Source organism: Bufo bufo, chromosome 4 (genome assembly GCF_905171765.1).
Source record: "Bufo bufo chromosome 4, aBufBuf1.1, whole genome shotgun sequence".
NCBI lineage: Eukaryota > Metazoa > Chordata > Amphibia > Anura > Bufonidae > Bufo > Bufo bufo.
Window position 1 is genome coordinate 547,037,394 of NC_053392.1, and position 23,416 is coordinate 547,060,809.

The 23,416-nt window shown below is 45.4% G+C and overlaps 1 long non-coding RNA gene across 1 annotated transcript; it reads left to right on the top strand.

Annotated features, from left to right (window-relative positions):
- Positions 1 to 23,198, top strand: LOC120997453. Its single transcript, XR_005778176.1, has 3 exons — positions 1 to 130; positions 21,404 to 21,517; positions 22,760 to 23,198. It is a non-coding gene; the product is annotated as an uncharacterized LOC120997453 (long non-coding RNA).
- The last annotated feature ends 218 nt before the right edge of the window (positions 23,199 to 23,416 follow it).

The window sequence follows — 23,416 nt, forward strand, 5'->3', positions numbered from 1 at the left end:
TGCACTGGTCGTGTCCTGACCTCCGGCTCTGTGGTCTGCATCGTGCCCCAGACACAGAAGGAGGGCGCTCTCTGTGCACTGCAGCAAGTCATCTGTCAGGACAGAAAACAGCAGCTCAGAGCCTGGGGAGGTAGGCGGTAGACTTGCTGAACCAGAGCAGGCAGTGCCCACTTCATTGAGATTGCATTTTGTTTTATAGTTCTCCCTCTGGAGGATCTGGTGCTGTACAGAAGGCTGATAGGGGTTGTCTGGACTCTGCAGTCCACGGCTGGTGCTGTACAGAAGGCTGATAGGGGTTGTCTGGACTCTGCAGTCCACGGCTGGTGCTGTACAGAAGGCTGATAGGGGTTGTCTGGACTCTGCAGTCCAGGGGTGGGCAGAGACTTCTAGTTTGATGGATGGGCAAGTGTTCCCGCCCCTGCCAGTCTTTAGCAGCCTCTAATATATTTGCATAGAGATGATGGAGCACACGGTCTAACCCCTAATAATGGCAGCTGTTATTGCTCTGCCTTGCTTTGTAATACATTTCCAGCACAAGCCCTGCAAATTTATGACATGTCATCATTCACAGGGGAGCACCCAGAAATTCTGTCTAGGGGGGTCCTGAGTAGAAAAAAAAGCTGTGCAAAATTTTAAGCCCTGCCCATTGTTATAAGCCCCTCCTACATACGATAGGCCATGCCCAACAAACACCATACAGCTGAAATTATATTTAAGGATGAAGGTTGGGGTCTCACCCTCATTCTACATAGACACACTGTACTTAATATTCAGGGCCCCAACATACTGTAAATTGGCGTGGTATTAAAAAGCAGGAAGTGCTCAACCCCATATGCAGTGGGGTATCTATACCGGGGGGGGGGGGGCAGATCCTGCACTTGTGGCCCGTTGCTAATGGCAATCCCCAGCAAAAATGCATACAATGGAGGATGCCTGCAGGGGACCACAAGTACCACAATGGACATCCTACACAGAATAGCAATTGTGTGGATGTGATAAGCAGTCAAAATAACATAACAAAAACAGGTGCACACAGTACTAACCCTCGTACTGGTGTAAAATTGAGAATTAGCCAACATATCCTACTTGGAGGACATGTCTGAGCCCGAGCACCACGCCAAGGTTTCTCAACATACTGTGCCAGAATGCCCACCAAAGTAATAGTGTTCGCCAAAATCCCTAATTATCTGCCAAAGCACACTTACTAGTAATATTTCCCCCATAGTGCCCATACTAGTAATCATGTTCCCCATAGCCCCCCAGTAGTAGTAAATCTCACCATAATGCCCCCTAGTAGTAATAATTCTCCTTATAATGTGACAGTAGAATGTAATAAAATGCCCCTTTAAAATGTGTGCCAGTGCAAAAAATACCCCATAATTATGTGAACTAGTACAAAAAATGCCTCCATTCTGTGTGCCAGAACAAAAAATACCCCCTCTTAGTGCCCACAGCTGAGCTAATGTCCCCATAGTGCACCCAAAAAGTAATGCAGTATAAAATACCCCTACAGTGGGATGCGAAAGTTTGGGCAACCTTGTTAATCGTCATGATTTTCCTGTATAAATCGTTGGTTGTTACGATAAAAAATGTCAGTTAAATATATCATATAGGAGACACACACAGTGATATTTGAGAAGTGAAATGAAGTTTATTGGATTTACAGAAAGTGTGCTATAATTGTTTAAACAAAATTAGGCAGGTGCATAAATTTGGGCACCACAAAAAGAAATGAAATCAATATTTAGTAGATCCTCCTTTTGCAGAAATTACAGCCTCTAAACACTTCCTGTAGGTTCCACTGAGAGTCTGGATTCTGGTTGAAGGTATTTTGGACCATTCCTCTTTACAAAACATCTTTAGTTCATTCAGGTTTGATGGCTTCCGAGCATGGACAGCTCTCTTTAAGTCACACCACAGATTTTCAATTATATTCAGGTCTGGGGACTGAGATGGCCATTCCAGAACGTTGTACTTGTTCCTCGGCATAAATGCCTTAGTGGATTTTGAGCAGTGTTTAGGGTCGTTGTCTTGTTGAAAGATCCAGCCCCGGCGCAGCTTCAGCTTTGTAACTGATTCCTGGACATTGGTCTCCAGAATCTGCTGATACTGAGTGGAATCCATGTGTCCCTCAACTTTGACAAGATTCCCAGTCCCTGCACTGGCCACACAGCCCCACAGCATGATGGAACCACCACCATATTTTACTGTAGGTAGCAGGTGTTTTTCTTGCAATGCTGTGTTCTTTTTCCTCCCTACATAACGCCCCTTGTTATGGCCAAATAACTCAATTTTGGGTTCATCAGTCCACAGCACCTTATTCCGAAATGAGACTGGCTTGTCCAAATGTGCTTTAGCCCACCTCAAGCGGCACTTTTTGTGCTGTGGGCGGAGATAAGGCTTCCTCTGCATCACTCTCGCATACAGCATCTCCTTGTGTAAAGTGCGCCGAATGGTTGAACGATGCACAGTGACTCCATCTGCAGCAAGATGATGTTGTAGGTCTTTGGTGCTGGTCTGTGGGTTGACTCTGACTGTTCTCACCATTCGTCGCTTCTGTCTATCCGAGATTTTTCTTGATCTGCCACTTCGAGCCTTAACTTGACCTGAGCCTGTGGTCTTCCATTTCCTCAATATGTTCCTAACTGTGGAAACAGACAGCTGAAATCTCTGAGACCGCTTTCTGTATCCTTCCCCTAAACCATGATGGTGAACAATCTTTGTCTTCAGGTCATTTGAGAGTTGTTTTGAGACCCCCACGTTGCTACTCTTCAGAGAAAATTAAAAGAGGAAACTTACAATTGACCCCCTTAAATACTCTTTCTCATAATTGGATTCACCTGTGTATGTAGGTCAGGGGTCACTGAGCTTACCAAGCCAATTTGAGTTCCAATAATTAGTTGTAAAGGTTTTGGAATCAATAAAATGACAACAGTGCCCAAATTTATGCTCCTGCCTAATTTTGTTTAAACAATTATAGCACACTTTCTGTAAATCCAATAAACTTCATTTCACTTCTCAAATATCACTGTCTCTCCTATATGATATATTTAACTAACTGACATTTCTTATCGTAACAACCAACGATTTATACAGGAAAATCATGACGATTAACAAGGTTACACAAACTTTTGCATCCCACTGTATATAGTTGTCACGGATGGTGTTGCAGAAAGCTGGAACTTATAAATAAATATCCGACTGGCTTGATCACAAACTAAGGAGCATATGGGTGAGCCCTATAAAACCCCTAGAGCTCTCCCTGACTGCTATGCCCATAAAAAGGTCTTTATGGTAGACTATTGCATGCCCACGTACCTTATACTGTGTGACACCTGAAAACCCTATAATAGTGAGGGGACATGACCACCGGCTCCCTGCACTTAATACGGACGGAGTCAGGGTCACCTAGAATCAAGCCAGCAAGGAAACACAAATAAAGGAAAAGGACTTATCTGAGGAATCAGCAGTAGCAGCCTCCAGCAGTGAACAACTCATCCAGGGAGAAGTATAATCCGCAAAGTGAGGCAGTATGGGAGGGAATATAAAGGGAGACAATTAGTGTAAATAGGTGACAGCTGGGAGAAGGAAAGGAGATGACAAAGTGAAACCAAAACATAGAACCTCATGCAAGAGGTAGAGACGAACGTCTAACAGACCTTCTCACAGAACTGGTGGTGACACCCAGAAGTTGAAGGGGCAGACCCGTCATTCAGTATGTGTAGGCGTGTGCACACATACTTCTCCCCCATGTTGGTGAAATGCTGCCTCCTGCTAAGACGTTCCATATCAGCTGGTGGTGCTGGTTGTTGTGGCGTGCTGACAAAGGTTTTCCACATTTCGGCCATGCTAACCCTGCCTTCTGAGGTGCTGGCGGTGCCCCAGCTGCGTTGGTGACCTCGGCCTTCGCCTTGTGCTTCCACTGTGCCACCCGCTGTCAGTTGGGAATGCCACCAGCGCGTCTACCAGCGTGTGCTTGTACTCGCGCATCTTACGATCACGCTCCAGTGAGGGAATTAAGGACGATACGTTGTCCTTGTAACGGGGATCCAGCAGCGTGGCCACCCAGTAATCAGCACAAGTTAGAATGTGGGCAACTCGGCGGTCGTTGCGGAGACACTGCAGCATGTATTTGCTCATGTGTGCCAGGCTGCCCAGAGGCAACGAATAGCTGTCCTCTGTGGGAGGTGTATCGTCTGTATCCCCCCCCCAGCCACGCACCAGTGATGGCCATGAGCTGGTCTGGCTGCCACCCTGCTGTGAACATGGTTCCATCTCCTGGTCATCCTCCAGAGCTGTGCCCTGGCTGGACAATTGTGTACCTTGGGTTTGTGGGTGCAGGAACCCACCCTCAGAGCCACTTGGGAATGACTGGCCGGAAACCCTACGAAATTATTCCTCCTCCTCCTGTGCCACATCCTCTTCCATCATCGCCAGTAGTGTTTTTTCAGGGAGGCATAGAAGTGGGATAGTAACGCTGAGAACGGCGCTATCGGCACTGGCCATGGTGGAGTACTTGAAACAGAGCAACAAGGAACAAAGGTCTTGCATGGAGGCTCAGTCATTGGTGGTGAAGTGGTGCTGTTCCGCCGAGCGACTCACCCGTGCATGCTGCAGCTGAAACTCCACTATCGTCTGCTGCTGCTTGCACAGTCTGGCCAGCATGTGCAAGGTGGAGTTCCACCTTGTGGGCACGTCGCATATGAGGCGGTGAGCGGGAAGGCCGAAGTTATGCTGCAGCGCTGACAGGTGAGCAGCAGCAGGGTGAGAACGCCGAAAGCAGGCACAGACGGCCCGCACTTTATGCAGCAGCTCTGACATTTCGGGGTAATTTTTAAGGAATCTCTGCACCAACAAATTCACTACATGCACCAGGCAAGGGATGTGTGTCAAACCAGCTAGTCCCAGAGCTGCTACGAGATTTCGCCAATTATCGCACACCACCAGGCCAGGCTTGAGGCTGACTGGTACAAACCACTCATCGGGCTGTTGTTCAAGGCCCGTCCACAGCCAAACAGATAAGGTTTAAAACTGCCTGCTGTCGTTTACACCTGGCTGTGCTGAAGTTGGTGGTGAAGATGTTACGCTGATCGGAGGAGGAAGCAGCAGCAGGCAAACTGAAGCGCCCTGCAATCCTTGGTGGTGGAAGGACATGCGCCAAACTGCTATCTGCCTCAGGCCCAGCCGCCACTGCATTTACCCAGTGTACTGTTATGAAGATATAACGGCCCTGCCCGTGCTTACAGGTCCACGTATCCGTAGTCAGGTGCACCTTGCCACAGATGGCGTTGCTCAGTGCACACCTGATTTTGTCCCCCACTTGGTTGTGCAGGGAAGGGATGGCTCTCCTGGAAAAGTAGTGGCGGCTGGGCACAACGTACTGTGGGACAGCCACCGCCATAAGGCCTTCAAAACTATCAGTCTCCACCAGATGGAATGACAGCATTTCAAAGGCCAGTAATTTAGAAATGCTGGCATTCAGGGCTAGGGATCGCGGGTGGGTAGGGGGTACTTCCTCTTCCTCTCCAGTGTTTGGGATATGGAGAGCTGAATGCTTCCGTGGGACATTGTGGAGATGCTTGGTGACCCAGGTATTGGTGTTGTTGGCAGATCCTCTGTTTGCGGGTTGGCAGGTGGCACTGTCACTCCAGAGGTGGATGAAGAGGCTGAGACTGCAGCACAAGAGGAAGCAGGATGAGCCCCAGACCTTTCTTGGTTTTTGAGGTGTCTACTCCACTGCAGCTCGTGCTTTGCAGTTAAATGCCTGGTCATGCAGGTTGTGCTCAGGTTGAGAATGTTTATGCCTCGATTCAGGCTCTGATTGCACAGTGTGCAAACCACTCGTGTCTTGTCGTCAGCACATTGTTCTTGGAGCTGGCTTTGGTGTGCTCGGTCCCTTACTGCGGTGGGCAGTAGCAGGCGTACTGTCTAGAGGACGGCCGCTCCGCTTTTGCACCCTGCTCCCTCTTCTGCTGTGCTGGTGGCTCTGTGCGACCACCGCCTCTTCCTCCGAACTACATAGGTCACTCGCATGACCTTGATTCCATGTGGGGTCGATGACCTCATCGTCCTCCACATCATCTTCCACCCAGTCTTCACCCCTGCCTTCCTTGTCAGTCTGCACACTTTCGAAAGCCCCAGCAGTTGGCACCTGTGTTTCGTCATCATCCGAGACGTGATGTGATGGTCCTCCCATGTACTTATCTTGAAAGATAAGTGGTTGGGCATAGGTGCACTCAATCTCTTCCACTTCTGGGGCAGGGCTAGGTGAATGGCCCTGGGAAACCCTGCTAACAGAGTCATCAAAAAGCAGAAGAGACTGCTGCATGACTTGGGGCTCAGACTGCTTGGCTGATTTGCAAGGGGGTGAGGTGAAAGACTGATGGACATTGGCTGCAGGTTCCAACTGTGGTCTTTCAGCAGGAGACTGGGTGGGAACAAGATACTGAAGAGATCTACGGAGAACTCAAGAATCCGTTATCTTGGTGATCTGCAATTCCAAACTACTGTCCATCATGACAGAAGCGGGTGGCAAAAAAGACTGCTCGAAAGTTTCAACATATCTCTTCAACAAAGATTTATGAAACACATTATGAATTTTCAGGGCCTGAGGAAGTTCAAGACGAAAAGCTACAGAATTAATAATGGCAGTGATCTTATATGGACCAATAAATCTTGGACCCAACTTCCAAGAAGGTACCTTTTTAACTTAATGTATCTTGTGGACAGCCACACAGAATCACCCACTCTTAGGTCCGGACTATTTATACATTTCCTATCAACCACAAGTTTATACTTGTTGCCCATATTCATCAAGTTATTTAGAATTTTCCGCCATATAGATGACAATGATGACGGAAAACGTTCCTCCTCAGGGATACCAGAAAATGTGCCAAACTGCGGGTAAAACCCATATGCCCCAAAAAAACGGCGACTTACCAGTGGACTCCTGTCTACGATTGTTTATGGCAAACTCTGCCAAAGACAAAAACTAAGACCACTCCTCCTGGTTCTCATAGACAAAACATCTCAAGTAAGGGTACTTTCACACTTGCGGCAGGACGGATCCGACATGCTGTTCACCATGTCGGATCCGTCCTGCGGCTATTTCGCCGTACCTACGGGCCGCCGCTCCGTCCCCATTGACTATAATGGGGGCGGAGCTCCGGCGGTGCACGGCGAAAGGCCGCCGGACTAAAATTACTGCATGTCAGGTTTTTTAGTCCGGCGGCTTTCGCCGTGCTGCGCCGGAGCTCCGCCCCCGTCCCCATTATAGTCAATGGGGACGGAGCGGTGGCCCGGGGGCACGGCGAAATAGCCGCAAGAAGGATCCGACATGGTGAACAGCATGTCGGATCCGTCCTACCGCAAGTGTGAAACTAGCCTAAGTCTCCAGACTCTGATTAGTGTGTTCCGTCAGTTGTACCCCAGTCGAGTACAGAATGCCTTCCAGAATCTGGAACAAAACTGAGTCCCACGATCCGAGACCACGTCAGAGGGAATGCCATGGAGTTTCACAATGTTGTCAACAAACACTTGTGTAAGTGTTTTAGCATTAGGTAGGCCCCGCAACGCTATAAAGTTCACCAGTTTACTAAAGTGATCAACTACCACCAGACAGTGATGTAGCTTAGCGGGGGGGGGGGGTGTTGCCCCGGGCGCCAGACTGCTGGCTGGCCGCTGGCACTAAATCACTAATGTTTTCGCTCTGCTGCACTGCGCAGAGAGTGAGCGAGGGGAGCAGTAAACTCTCAGCCCGGCCGAAGGAGCACGCGCTCTGATGAATCACCAGGGCGCACACGGCTGTACGCCCCTGGCACTGATATAGGCTCCGCCCACCTTCCAAACACTGCGGAGCAAGAAGAACTAAGAGAAGATGGCTGCCGCTTTAGGACCAAGTGCAGCTGCGATCCAGGGGCCACCTTTGATGCCAGGCATGATCTCCAGATGCTGCTGTGATTGCAAGTCTATTTATACTTCAGTCTCAATAATTACCGGTAGATCCGACCAAGGAGAGACAGAGGCATTTTGGTTAAAAAGGAGGGACCCCTAACATGTACTCTGTCTGTCCCTCAGTGTGGACTCGGTGACCCTCCCAGTACAGAGCCGTTCATGATCGTACCCGCTGTACTGTGCTGGAGGCCCTTTTCTGCTGGTCACCGCTCACCAAGACTTGGCCATGAATTATTGCCAAGACATGACAACAATCCCTATAACTGCATAGTCTGTACCAGGGCTCTACACATGGAAGTGTTCTGCTGTATACATATACACCCCTGTATCTAATGCAATAGGCGACAGTTGTCAGTGGGCCATACACCATTTATACCACCTCCAACCAACCTCCAGTGGGAATTTCTTTTGAATACTTTACCACAAAACTTCTCAGCTTTGATCTCGCACATATTTTGCAATGTGACTAGAAGCAACAATTATTATTATTAACCCCTTAGGGACGCATAACGTACCGGTACGGCATGTTTCCCGAGTCCTTAACCACCTCCCGACCGCTTAACGCACGGATGCGTCCTGGAGGCGGTCTATTCATTCCTCCTGGACGCATTCGTGCGTCATCTCGCGAGACGCGAGATTTCCTGTGAACGCACGCAGGCGCGCGCGTTCACAGGATCGGAAGGTAAGTGGATCTCCAGCCTGCCAGGGGCATGGCGAGTTCCTAGAATTTTTTTTGTCACAGTTAGCGGAAAATTATGATTTTTAATTTTTATTTATTTTTCTTACAAAGTCTCATATTCCACTAAATTGTGACAAAAAATAAAAACTTCCATGAACTCACTATGCCTATCACGAAATACCTTGGGGTGTCTTCTTTCCAAAATGGGGTCACTTGTGGGGTAGTTATACTGCCCTGGCATTTTAGGGGCCCGAATGCGTGAGAAGTGGTTTGAAATCAAAATCTGTAAAAAAAAAATGGCCGGTGAAATCCGAAAGGTGCTCTTTGGAATGTGGGCCCCTTTGCCCACCTAGGCTGCAAAAAAGTGTCACACATCTGGTATCGCCATACTCAGGAGAAGTTGGGCAATGTGTTTTGGGGTGTCTTTTTACATATACCCATGCTGTGTGAGAGAAATATCTTGGCAAAAGACAACTTTTCCCATTATTATTTTTTTATGCAAAGTTGGCATTTGACCGAGATATTTATCTCACCCAGCATGGGTATATGTAAAATGACACCCCAAAACACATTGCCCAACTTCTCCTGAGTACGGCAATACCAGATGTGTGACACTTTTTTGCAGCCTAGGTGGGCAAAGGGGCCCACATTCCAAAGAGCACCTTTCGGATTTCACTGGCCATTTTTTACAGATTTTGATTTCAAACTACTTCTCACGCATTCGGGCCCCTAAAATGTGAAAAATTTCTTTTTTTTTTTTTTTTTGCAAAAAATTTGTTAAATTTCGATTAATAACAAAAAAAGTAAAAATGTCAGCAGCAATGAAATACCACCAAATGAAAGCTCTATTAGTGAGAAGAAAAGGAGGTAAAATTCATTTGGGTGGTAAGTTGCATGACCGAGCAATAAATGGTGAAAGTAGTGCAGAAGTGTAAAAAGTGGCCTGGTTATTAAGGTTGTTTAACCTCTTAAGGACATAGGGCGTACAGGTACGCCCTTGTGCCCTGGTACTTAAGGACACAGGGCGTACATGTACGCCCTGTGTATTTTCGATCACTGCCGTGCGGCTGGCAGTGATCGGAACCCGGTGCCTGCTCAAATCATCGAGCAGGCACCTAGGCTAAATGCGCGGGGGGGTCCCGTGACCCCCCCATGTCGGCGATCGCGGCAAACCGCAGGTCAATTCAGACCTGCGGTTTGCTGCGATTTCTGAAGTTTCTGGTCCCCGCAGTCCCTGACCGCAGGGATCAGAAACTTTATATGCCATAAAAAAAGTTTTATTTACCCCCCCCTGCACCCCCGAATGATTTTTATGGTGGCGGGAGGTGCAGGGGGAGGGTTGCGGGCGGTGCGGGAGGCGGGTGGTGCGGCAGGCGGGATCGCGATCCCCCGCCCGCCTCCCCTTGTATAATCGTTGGTGTCTAGTGGGGATACCAGGGTGCCAGCACATTGCTGGCACCCTGGTATAAACGGCTGACATCTGCGATGCGATGTCAGCCGTTTAACCCTTTCCATACAGCGGTCCGTACGGACCGCTGTATGGAAAAGGTTAACAGCGCAGGGAGCTCCCTCCCTCTCCCATCGGGGGGCTGCTGTGCCTTTGCAGCCCCCCGATGGGGAGGGAGAGAGCCCCCAGAGAGCCCCCCGAGAGATCCCCTCCTTACCCTTCCCCGTCTGCGAAGTTCTGAGCAGTACTGAGCAGACGGGGAAGGTTCCCATGGCAACAGGACGCCTCTCAGGCGTCCTGCTGTCCATGGTGCTGAACAGATCTGTGCTGAATGGCATAGATCTGTTCAGTGTAAGTAAAATACAGTACAGAACAATATATATTGTACTGTACTGTATTATTCAGACATCAGACCCACTGGATCTTCAAGAACCAAGTGGGTCTGGGTCAAAAAAAAGTGAATAAAAGTGAAAAAAAAGTAAAAATCAAAAAACACTTATCACTGATAAAAAATGAAAAAAATAAAATTCCCTACACATGTTTGGTATCGCCGCGTCCGTAACGACCTGATCTATAAAACGGTCATGTTACTTTACCCGAACGGTGAACACCATAAAAATAAAAAATAAAAAACTATGATGAAATTGAAATTTTGCCCACCTTACTTCCCAAAAAAGGTAATAAAAGTGATCAAAAAAGTCGCATGTACGCCAAAATTGTAACAATCAAACCGTCATCTCATCCCGCAAAAATCATACCCTACCCACGATAATCGCCCAAAAACTGAAAAAACTATGGCTCTTAGACTATGGAAACACTAAAACATGATTTTTTTTGTTTCAAAAATGAAATCATTGTGTAAAACTTACATAAATAAAAAAAAAGTATACATATTAGGTATCGCCGCGTCCGTATCGCCCGGCTCTATAAAAATATCACATGATCTAACCCCTCAGATGACCACCGTAAAAAAATAAAAACGGTGTAAAAAAAGCCATTTTTTGTCATCTTACGTCACAAAAAGTGTAATAGCAAGCAATCAAAAAGTCATATGCACCCCAAAATAGATGCCAATCAAACCGTCATCTCATCCCGCAAAAAATGAGACCCTACTTAAGATAATCGCCCAAAAACTGAAAAAACTATGGCTCTTAGACTATGGAGACACTAAAACATTTTTTTGGTTTTAAAAATGAAATCATTGTGTAAAACGTACATAAATAAAAAAAATTGTATACATATTAGGTATCTCCGCGTCCGTGACAACCTGCTCTATAAAATTACCACATGATCTAACCTGTCAGATGAATGTTGTAAATAACAAAAAAAAAACGGTGCCAAAAAAGCTATTTCTTGTTACCTTGCCGCACAAAAAGTGTAATATAGAGCAACCAAAAATCATATGTACCCTAAACTAGTACCAACAAAACTGCCACCCTATCCCGTAGTTTCTAAAATGGGGTCACTTTTTTGGAGTTTCTACTCTAGGGGTGCATCAGGGGGGCTTCAAATGGGACATGGTGTCAAAAAAACCAGTCCAGCAAAATATGCCTTCCAAAAACCATATGGTGTTCCTTTCCTTCTGCGCCCTGCCATGTGCCCGTACAGCTGTTTACGACCACATATGGGGTGTTTCTGTAAACTACAGAATTAGGGCCATAAATAATGAGTTTTGTTTGGCTGTTAACCCTTGCTTTGTAACTGGAAAAAAAATATTAAAATGGAAAATCTGCCAAAAAAGTGAAATTTTGAAATTGTATCTCTATTTTCCATTAAATCTTGTGCAACACCTAAAGGGTTAACAAAGTTTGTAAAATCAGTTTTGAATACCTTGAGGGGTGTAGTTTCTTAGATGGGGTCACTTTTATGGAGTTTATAATCTAGGGGTGCATCAGGGGGGCTTCAAATGGGACATGGTGCCAAAAAAACAGTCCAGCAAAATCGGCCCTCCAAAAACCAAACGGCGCACCTTTCACTCTACGCCCCGCTGTGTGCCCGTACAGTAGTTTACGGCCACATATGGGGTGTTTCTGTAAACAGCAGAGTCAGGGCAATAAAGATACAGTCTTGTTTGGCTGTTAACCCTTGCTTTGTTAGTGGAAAAAATGGGTTAAAATGGAAAATTAGGCAAAAAAATGAAATTCTCAAATTTCATCGCCATTTGCCAATAACTCTTGTGCAACACCTAAAGGGTTAACGACGTATGTAAAATCAGTTTTGAATACCTTGAGGGGTGTAGTTTCTTAGATGGGGTCACTTTTAGGGAGTTTCTCCTCTAGGGGTGCATCAGGGGGCTTCAAATGGGACATGGTGTAAATAAACCAGTCCATAAAAATCAGCCTTCCAAAAACCAAACGGCGCACCTTTCACTCTACGCCCCGCTGTGTGGCCGTACAGTAGTTTACGGCCACATATTGGGTGTTTCTGTAAATGGCAGAGTCAGGGCAATAAAGATACAGTCTTGTTTGGCTGTTAACCCTTGGTTTGTTAGTGGAAAAAATGGGTTAAAATGAAAAATTAGACAAAAAAATGAAATTCTCAAATTTCCTCCCTATTTGCCAATAACTCTTGTGCAACACCTAAAGGGTTAACAACGTATGCAAAATCAGTTTTGAATACCTTGAGGGGTGTAGTTTCTTAGATGGGGTCATTTTTGGGTGGTTTCTATAATGTAAGCCTCGCAAAGTGACTTGAGACCTGAACTGGTCCCTAGAAATTGAGTTTTTGTAAATTTCGGAAAAATTTCAAGATTTGCTTCTAAACTTCTAAGCCTTATAACATCCCCAAAAAATAAAATATCATTCCCAAAACAATTCAAACATGAAGTAGACATATGGGGAATGTAAAGTCATCACAATTTTTGGGGGTATTACTATGTATTACAGAAGTAGAGAAACTGAAACTTTGAAATTTGCTAATTTTTTTCAAATTTTTGTTAAATTAGGTATTTTTTGGTGCAAAAAAATTTTTTTTTTTTACTCCATTTTACCAGTGTCATGAAGTACAATATGTGACGAAAAAACAATCTCAGAACGGCCTGGATAAGTCAAACCGTTTTAAAGTTATCAGCACTTAAAGGGACTCTGGTCAGATTTTCAAAAAATGGCCTGGTCCTAAGGTGTAAAAAGGCTGTGTCCTTAAGGGGTTAAGCTAGGGGAGCTGAGGTGGTTAAGGACCCATGACGTACCGGTACGTCATGGCTTTAAAATGCGATTGTGCCCCCGGGGGTTAATCTGAACAGGATGTCGGCAGACCCCAATTCCCCCCCCCCCCCCCCACCGTATCGGCGATCGCAGAAAACCGCAGGTCAATTGAACCGGAAAAAGACTGCGATCGGTGGCGTGATCACACACCACCAATCGCAGTACGAAGATTTGGAGAGGCGGTACTGGCCGCGGTGCTGAATGTTGCTGTCCAGGGTGCTGATTGGTGCAGGGGAGAGAGGCGCTTGATTCAAACTTCCTGCACTCCTCTCTCTCTCCCCTCCCCCCCCTTCCTGTTCTGCACGAGCACCCTGCAGCACCGTCCTCGCCACGCTCCTGAGATCCCCCAATCGGCACCCATCACCCTCCTGCACCCATCACCCTCCAGGTAGGTTAGGGTCAGTGAGTGAGAGGCACCGTTGGGCAGGGATAGAAGGGAAAAGTTAGGAAAAAAAAAAAAACTTTATCTAAACTTATTTTTTATTTTTTGCTTTGAGACCCTAGACCCCCCCCCCCCCCTGCCACTTGCCCCGCGCATCGCCCACCCCACCGCTGATCAGCGTTGTACCGCTAATCAGCAAGTTTAAACTTTTTTTTTTCTAACACTTTTAGACTTTTTAGTATGTACACACACACACACACTCTCACACACACACACTCACACTCACTCACTAAAGGTTTGCACGCATGCACATACACGCACACACACACCCATGGCCCGCTGGATGTTCTCGGTGGAGGAGGCATATGCCCAGATTGCCTCCGACTCTGAGAGCCCCAGTTCCTCTTGTCATCTGCATCCTCCTCATCATTATCTGATGACTATGAGCCCCCAAGGCGGCGGAGCCAGGGGTCTCACATGCTAGGGATCCTGTGGCCCACGGTAGTACGAGCCGCCCTGGGGCTCGTATTTGTTTCCCGCCCCACTGGAGCCCCCTGCCGATGAACTTAGCTGGTGTCCCCCAGTGGATTGTGAGCCCGAGATTCCGGATTTTGTTGGCAATCCAGATTCCCACAGTGGGGTTTACTGAAATAGATTTTTATATTTTTATTTTTTTTATTTTTTAGTAACCCATTTGTGAATCTGATGGTGGAGCAGATGAACCTGTACGCCCAACAGTTAGTTGCTCAGCACCCGGGCTCATTTTTGGCAAGACCCGGTGGCTGGACGTCAGTCAGTGCAGCCGAGATGAGCACATTTTGGGGCCTCGTGCTGCACATGGGTCTAGTGCAAAAACCCAGTGTCAGGCAATACTGGAGTGTGGATGTCCTCTACCAGACCCCACTCTACAGTATGGTCATGACACGTTTTGAAGCCATCCGGAAATGTCTGCATTATTCAGATAATGCAGCATGTCACCCCCCCCCCCCCCTCCCCGAGGTGATCCTGCCCATGACCGTCTGTATAAGATACAGCCGGTCATCGATCACTTCGGGGCCAAATTTGAGTAGGCCTACGTACCTGGAAGGGAGGTCGCGGTTGAGTCTCGTTGCATTCAAGTGGAGACTCAGTTTCCACCAATACATTCCCACTAAGCGGGCGAGGTATGGCGTGAAGCTGTACAAAATTTGTGAGTACCTCAGGGTACACTTACAAATTTCGTGTGTACGAGGGGCAAGATTCCCGTATTCAACCCCCAGAATGCCCCCCCCACTCTGGGTGTTAGCGGTAAACTCGTGTGGGACCTTATGTACCCACTGCTAGATAAGGGTTACCACCTTTACATGGGTAACTTTTATACTAGCATTCCCTTGTTCAGGTCCCTTGCCGCCAGATCCACGTTCGCTTGTGGGACCGTGCGGGAAAATCAACGCGGCCTCCCTGCCCACCCCCTCCAGGTACCTATCCCCAGGGGTGAGACCCGTGCCCTTACTAGTGGAAGCCTGTTGCTGGTCAGATATAAGGACAAGAGGGATGTCCTTGTACTGTCCACGGTAACGGCACCACCCCCGTCTCTGCGAGGTACCGCGGCAACGGTCCTCACGCCCGATTGTATCGTCGACTTCAATCGGTATTTGGGAGGAGTTGATCTCTCTGATCAAGTCCTCAAGCCATATAATGCCATGTGCAAAACCCGGGCATGGTACAAAAAAGTTGCGGTCTACTTGGTACAGGTTGCCTTGTACAACTCTTTTGTACTATCCCGAAGCGCTGGCAGCACAGGGACATTCCTCCAATTCTATGAGGCAGTCCTCAAAGACCTGATTATTTTTTTCAGACCGGGAAAGAGCAGGCCGGAGTACCTCGGGAATTGGAGGCGCCCGGATCGTCCCTGGCCAACATTTTCCAGGTGTGGTCCCCCCATACTGGAAAGAAGGGACGAACCCAAAAAAGATGCAGAGTGTGTCACAAGAGGGGGATACAGAAGGACACCACCACTCAATGTGACACTTGCCCTGATCATCCGAGCCTCTGCGTTATTGATTGCTTCAGGGAGTATCACACTTCCATGGAGTACTACATTTTTATAATCCCCCAACAGTCCCCTAGAGAACATAAAAAACTATGGCTCTCAGACTTTGGAGACACGGAACCAAATTATTTATATTCTTTTCAAAAATATTAGTTTTAGTGCAGGCATCCTCAATCTGCGGCCCTCCAGATGTTGTAAAACTAACTCACAGTATGCCCAGACAACCTACAGCCATCAGCAGGGCATGGTGGGAATTGTAGTTTTACAACATCTGGAGGGCCGCAGTTTGAGGATGCCTGCTTAGTGTCTCCAAAGTCTGAGAGCCATACCTATTGGGCATCGCCGCGTCCGTAAAAATCTTCTCTATAAAAATAACATTTAACCCAACCCCCCCGGATGAACAGCATTTAAAAAAAAGTGTAATAAAAAGCCAGGCTATGGAGATACTAAAATAAAAAATTTTGGTTCCTAAAATGATAATATAGTGTAAAATCGAAATAAATTTTAAAATGTAGACATATTGGGTATCGCCGCGTCCGTAAGAATCTGCCCTATAAAAATAACATTTGACTAAACCCCTCGGATGAACAGCGTTAAAAATATAAAATAAAAACTGTGCCAAAATTTCCATTTGAATAATTTTTTTCCGGTAATAAAGCAAGGGTTAACAGCCAAACAAAACTAAATATTTATTGCCCTGATTCTGTAGTTTGCAGAAACACCCCATATGTGGTCGTAAATGGCTATATAGCCACACGGCAGGGCATAGAACGAAGGGAATGCCATATGGTTTCTGGGAGACAGATTTTGATGGACTGTTTTTTTTTTTTTTTGTTTTACGCCATGTCCCATTAGAAGCCCCCCCTGATGTAGCCTAGACTAGAAACTCCAAAAGTTACCCCATCTAAGAAACTACACCCCTCAGGGTATTTAAAAGTTACTTTACAAACTTTGTTAACCCTTTAGGTGGTCCACAAAACTAAATAGCGAATGTATAAACAATTTTAGAATTATTTTTTGTTACCTTGCCTCAAAATAGTGTAATATAGAGTAACCAAAAATCATATTTACCCCTAAAATAGTCCCAAAACAACCACCTTATCCCGTAGTTTCCTAGATGGGGTCACTTTTATGGAGTTTCTACTCTAGGAGTGCATCAGGGGGCTTGAAAGGGTACATGGTGTAAATAAACCAGTCCAGCAAAATCTGCCTTCCAAAAACCATATGGCGTTCCCCTTCTATGTCCTGCCGTTTAGCCAAATAGTAGTTTACGACCACATATGGGGTGTTTCTGCAAACTACAGAATCAGGGCAACACATATTGAGTTTTGTTTGGCTGTTAACCCATTTTTTTCCAGTAATAAAGTAAGGGTTAAAATGGAAAATTTTCCAAAATTGTTTCTCCATCTGCCATCAACTCTTGTGAAACACATAAAGGGTTAACAAAGTTTGTAAACCCAGTTTTGAATACCTTGAGGGGTGTACTTAGATGTAGTCACTTTTTTGGAATTTCTATTCTAGGGGTGCAAGGGGGGGGGGGGCTTGAAATGGGACATGGTATAAACAAAACCAGTCCTGCAAAATCTGCCTTCCAAAACCCATATGGCGTTCCCCTCTTTCTATGTCCTCCCGTTTGGCCAAACAGTAGTTTACGACCACATATGGGGTGTTTTTGCAAACAACAGAATCAGGGCAACCCATATTGAGTTTTGTTTGGCAGTTAACCCTTGTTTTTTTTTTCTGAATTTTTTTTATTATATTGTAAAATTTTCCAAAAAATCGAAATTCGTACATTTTATGTCAATTTGCCATGAAGTCTTGTGGAAGACCTAAAGGGTTAACAAAGTTTGTAAAAACAGTTTTGAATACCTTGAGGGGTGTAGTTTATAGAATGGCGTCATTTTTGGATGGTTTCTATTATGTAAGCCTCACAAAGTGACTTCAAACTAAACTGGTCCATAAAAAGTGGGATTTGAAAATTTTTATATTTGCTTCTAAACTTCAAAGCTATGTAACCTTTCCAAAATGATACAAACATGAAGTAGACATATGGGGAATGTAAAGTAATCACAATTTTTGGGGGTATTACAGAAGTAGAGAAACTGAAACTTTTAAATTTGCTAATTTTTCAAATTTTTTGGTAAATTTTGTATTTTTTATGCAAAAAAAATTACTTTTTTGACCCAATTTTAGCAGTGTCATGAAGTACAATATGTGACGAAAAAATTTCAGAATGGCCTGGGTAAGTAAAAGCGTTTTAAAGTTATCAGCACTTAAAGGGATTCTGTCATCAGAAATGAGCCCTATAAGCTAAACATATGGCGATGTCCCTTGTAAAACACTGAATCCTAAAGTGAGTTTATCAAATGCCCCTATGGCTCTATATTCATAAAAAAAGCGGTTTATATCACCTGTCAATTACTTCAAAATGTGTCCAAGGGGACGTCTCATGGTGAAAGGTGCCCCAGCTGCAGCCATCTCATTTAGGTGCCCAGCGCCGCCTTCTGAGCTGAAATCGCCACCCTCCCTTTCATTCGATCCGCCTACCTCAGGTGACTAACCTTCCTTGTGCCCAGCCACGCCCGCCTGTGAAGGAGCCCAGCACCGCCTATTTCTCCTCCTTTCATCAACGATAGCCGTAATCTCGCGATGTGCGAGCTCGCGCATGCGCAGTTTATTCCCTGAGGCTGATGCCAGCACAGGGAAGGAACACTATACCGGCACTGCGCATCGCGAGATTACGGCTATCTATCGTTGATGAAAGGAGGAGACCATGGCGTGGCTGGGCACAAGGAAGGTTGGTCACCTGAGGTAGGCGGATCGAATGAAAGGGAGGGTGGTGATCTACTTCCAGGGTGTCCAGTAAGAACCGTACAGTGATGCTCCTCAAACACCTTGTGACGCAATTCCGATGGCACAAACAGTTTCCCAGAGGGACACGAATCTGGTGTGTCTCCCTGAGCCTCTAACACCTTCACCTCTAGGTTAGGGTAAAGAGCAGATATAGTCACCCCTTCCGACAGTATAGAACTCGGATTTTCAAAATCGCCACCTCCAAACTGACAAGGCATCTGCCTTGACGTTCTTAACCCCAGGACGATGAGTGACAATGAAATTGTCTTTGTTTTTCACCAGATTCAATCTGGCTGGTCTCAGGTTGTCGTTTAGCCGACTCCAGGTAAGCCAGGTTTTTGTGATCGGCTGAATCGCCTCTTCCAACCAATGACACCATTCCTCAAAAGCCAACTTAATGGCTAGTAACTCTCTGTTACCCACATCATCTCTCTGCGGAAGATTTTTTTAAAATTTTTGTTTTATTTTTGGGGAAAAACGCACATGGACTCAATTTACTAGGTGACAGGTCCTGCGATAAAACTGCTCCTACCCCCACCTCGGACGCGTCCACTTCCACAATAAAAGGTTGTGATACATCAGGCTGCACCAATATAGGGGCAGAAGAGAAGCATTCCTTAATTGTAGAAAAGGTTTGCAACGCCGAATCAGACCACACTGAGACATCTGTCCCTTTCTTAGTCATGTCAGTTAAGGGTTTTACTATTGTCAAATAATTCTGAATACATTTTCGATAATAGTTGGTAAACCCCAAAAAAACGCATAAGAGCCTTTAGATTTTCGTGTCCATCCCAGTCCAATACAGCAGACTTTCTCTGGATCCATTCGAAAACCTGAAGATGACAGCAGGTAGCCCAAAAACTGAACCTCGTGTACAGGAAAAACACACTTCTCTAATTTTGCGTACAATTTATTGTCCTTTAGGATTTGTAACACCTGTCTAACGTGATCCTGATGTGTTTCCACGTCTGGAGAATAAATTTGAATGTCATCCAAATACACAACTACGAACCTCCCCACAAGGTGATTAAAAATGTAATTCACAAAATGCTGGAAACCCGCAGGTGCATTGGTCAACCCGAAAGGAATGACCAGGTTCTCAAAGTGCCCCTCAGGAGTATTAAAAGCCATCTTCCATTCATCCCCCTCCGTGATCCTAACTAGATTATATGCCCCCTTATGTCCAATTTGGAGAACACCTTGGCACCTATAATCTGGTTAAACAAATCTGGAATCAAACGAAGAGGGTAAGGATCACGAACAGCTGAAGCTATAAACTTCACAGCATTGTGGGAAAAGTAACAATAAATAAGGAAGGTTAAATGACCACATTAGCAACACCTGAGGCAAGGGGTGTGGCCATTACCAGAAATAACACAGACTCCTATTGATCCATAGGAAAAACCTGTCAGATCAAACCAGGTGTTGCCAGTCTCACCGATCTCCTGCCACCTGTTGCGGGAACGTTGGTTGTCTTGGCTGTGTGTTTAGGGTCATTGTCTTGTTGGACAGTGAATCTTTGGCCCAGTCTCAAGTCCCGAGAACTCTTGATCAGGTTTTCATTAAGAATATCTCTGTACTTTGCTCTATTCATCTTTCCCTTAATCCTGACCAGTCTCCCTGTCCGAGATGCTGAAAAACACCCCCACAGCATGATGCTGCCCCACCTTGCTTCACTGTAGAGATATTCTTGTTTGGTGATGAGCAGTGCCTGCTTTCCCCTAGACATGAAGCATAGGATTGAGGCCAAAAACGTAAATTTTGGTTTCATCAGACCAGAGAATGTTGTTTCTCACTATCCTGAGAGTCCTTTTAGGTGCTTTTTTTTTTTTGCATACTATCATGTGTATTTTACTGAGGAGAGGCTTCTTTCTGGTCACCCTGCCATAAAGCCTAGAATTGTGGAATGCTGCAGTGATGGTTGACCTTCTGGAAGTTTCTACCATCTGCATATAGGCTATTTTGACTCCGCCACAGTAAAACATTGGGTCATTGGTCACCTCTTACCAAGGCCTTTCTCCCCAGATTATTTAGTTTGGTGGGGCGGCCAGCTCTAGGAAGACTCCTAGTTGTTCCAGACCTCTTTCCATTTCCTCTTTCCATTTAAGGGTTATGGAGGCCACTGTGCTCTTGAGAACTTTAAGTGCAGCTGACATTTTTGTACCATTCTCCAGTTCTGTGCCTCCATACAATCCTGTCTCTGAGCTCTACAGGCAGTTCTTCCCTCCTTTATGATTTCAATTTTTTTTTTTTTTTTCATTGTCTGTGAGACCTCATGTAGACAGGGCTGTGTCTTTCCAAATTTTACTGCAGGTGAACTCCAAGGTGTAGAAACATCTCAAAGATGTTTCAGAGAAATTTGAGGCTCTTAGAGCTAAATTTCAAAGTGCAGAGGGTCTAAATATTTATCTCCATGGAAAATGTTTTTTTTCCTTTTTTAATACATTTTTAAACATTTCTAAAATGTTGTGTTCACTTATGGGGTCTTGAGTGCAGAATGGGGGGGACTTGATTTATTTTTATTTTAGCATAAGGCCAAACATAACAAAATGAAAAAAAAAAACATGAAGGTGTCTGAAGAACTTTCTGGAATGTCTTCCATTTCAGCTGTACATTTGTCAGTAGGTGTACTTTTGCACACTTTAAGAGCAGGGCGTGGTAAGTGTAATTACTGCAGAAACCTTTAGCCATTGACGTCATGAAGATATTTCTAGAACTGTAGACAAGATCCACTCAGTCTGGTACATAAATGAAGGAGTGGCATACTGTAAGATATAAATAGAACTGTGCTTAAAGTAACTTTCCTTCTCAACAAAATCTGAGCAAATCATACGCATCCTGTTCTGTATTGCAGAAAAGCTTCACTTCTAATCACTGTCCGTCTATAAATCCAAGAGAAACCAGCTGGATTCTATCATACTTCATTTTCTTCTGGTTGAATCTGAAGGTGGCTTTAAGGAATTTGAAGGTATAGTCATTTTAACCACTTCCCATCTGGGCCATTTGCCCCCTTCCTGACCAGGCCTAATTTTGCAAAACTGACATATCTCACTTTATGTGGTAATAACTTTGGAACGCCTTTATTTATGCAAGTCATTCAGAGATTGTTTTCTCGTGACACATTGTACTTCATGATAGTCATAAATTTGAGTCAATATATTTCACCTTTATTTATGAAAAAATCCCAAATTTACCAATAATTTTGAAAAATTTGCAATTTTCTAAATTTCAATTTCTCTGCTTTGAAAACAGAAAGTGATACCTCATAAAATATGTATTACTTAACATTCCCCATATGTCTACTTTATGTTGACATTTTTATAGAGCAGATTGTTACAGATGTGGCGATACCTAATATGTATACTTTTTCTTATTTATTAAACTTTTACACAATAGCATTTTTGAAACAAATTTTTTTTAGTGTCTCCATGTTCTAAGAGCCATAGTTTTATTTTTATTTTTTGAGAGATTGGGTGTAGGGGCTCATTTTTTGCGGGATGGAGGTGACTGTTTTATTGGTACCATTTTGTGGGACATACGCATTTTGATCACTTGGTGTTGCACTTTTTGTCATGTAAGGTGACAAAAATGGCTTTTTTTGACAGTTAGTATTTATTTTTTTTTTTTTTATTGGACTGGGTCGATTATGTGATATTATTTATAGAGCCGACAGTCACGGACGCGGCAATACTAAATATGTCTATTTTATTTTTACATGTGAAACTTTTTTTTTTTTTTTTTTTTTTTTTTTTTTTTTTAACAATTTCTTTTTATTTTACACTTTTCGTCCCCCATAAGGTCATACAAGACCTCTGGGGGACATTTACTTCACTTTTTTTCTTTTTTTTTTCTTTCACTGTTTTTCTCCTGTAACTGGGGCTGACATAGTAGCCCCAGTTACAGGAGAAATGCACCCTCCAGAGAGGCGGTACAGCCTCAGTGCAGGGCTGATCGAGGTCTGTGAAAGACCTCACACAGCTCCTGCACTCTCCTGTATGCAACGATCCAGAAGGCAGGGACACCTGGGCACTGTCCCTGCCTTCTCTCTGGGTTGCCCTGCTGTCACTGACAGTGGGCAACCCGATCAGCCGCTGCACGATTAGCATGCAGCTGCAGTTTCTGAACGGACGTTCTGGAACGTCCATTCAGAAATGGAGAACCTCCTCCCGGATGTTTATAGTCTATGGGCAGACGGGAGGTGATTAATAAGGTATACATTAATCCGTATACACGGAAGACGAAAAGGAAGGTGGAAGGCAGTGGCATACCAAAGGAAGAAGGGTTCTGTAGGAAAGTCAGAATTGTGCCCTACTTCAAGCTGGACCTTGATTGTTGCCTCAATCGACAACCAATGATTTTTGTTTGGAGTGCTGCAGGGATTGCACTTACAGAGCAACCTTTTCTGTGGGCAGCCAGCAGGGAGACCCCGTGCTATCAGTTTGTATGTGCAGAAAATGTTTTTCAGCAGATTTAAATGCACCTTAACTTTAACCCCTTAGTGACCACCTATACGTGTTTTTACGGGAGTCACTAAGGGGCTTTAGGCTGGGCTGCCGCTTTTTTACGGCGGCCCAATCTAAGCTCTGCACGGGTCCCGCGGGGAGCTGGGACCCGGCTCTCACATGAGAGCCGCAGCCCTGCTCTAACAGCCCGGACCGGCAGGAGCGCTTTACACCCGCAGGCAATGGCGCCCGCCGCATGTAAAGTGCTGACACAGGGAGTGGGTTCGCTCTGTGTCCCATCGGCACCCCGCAAATGCGATCGTGAGGTGCCGATGTGTGTGTGTGACGGCTGCCTGGGGTCTGATGTAGGCCCCAGACCAGCCTTTAGTAATTTCTAGCAGACTGCGCCTCTCTGGTGCAGCCTG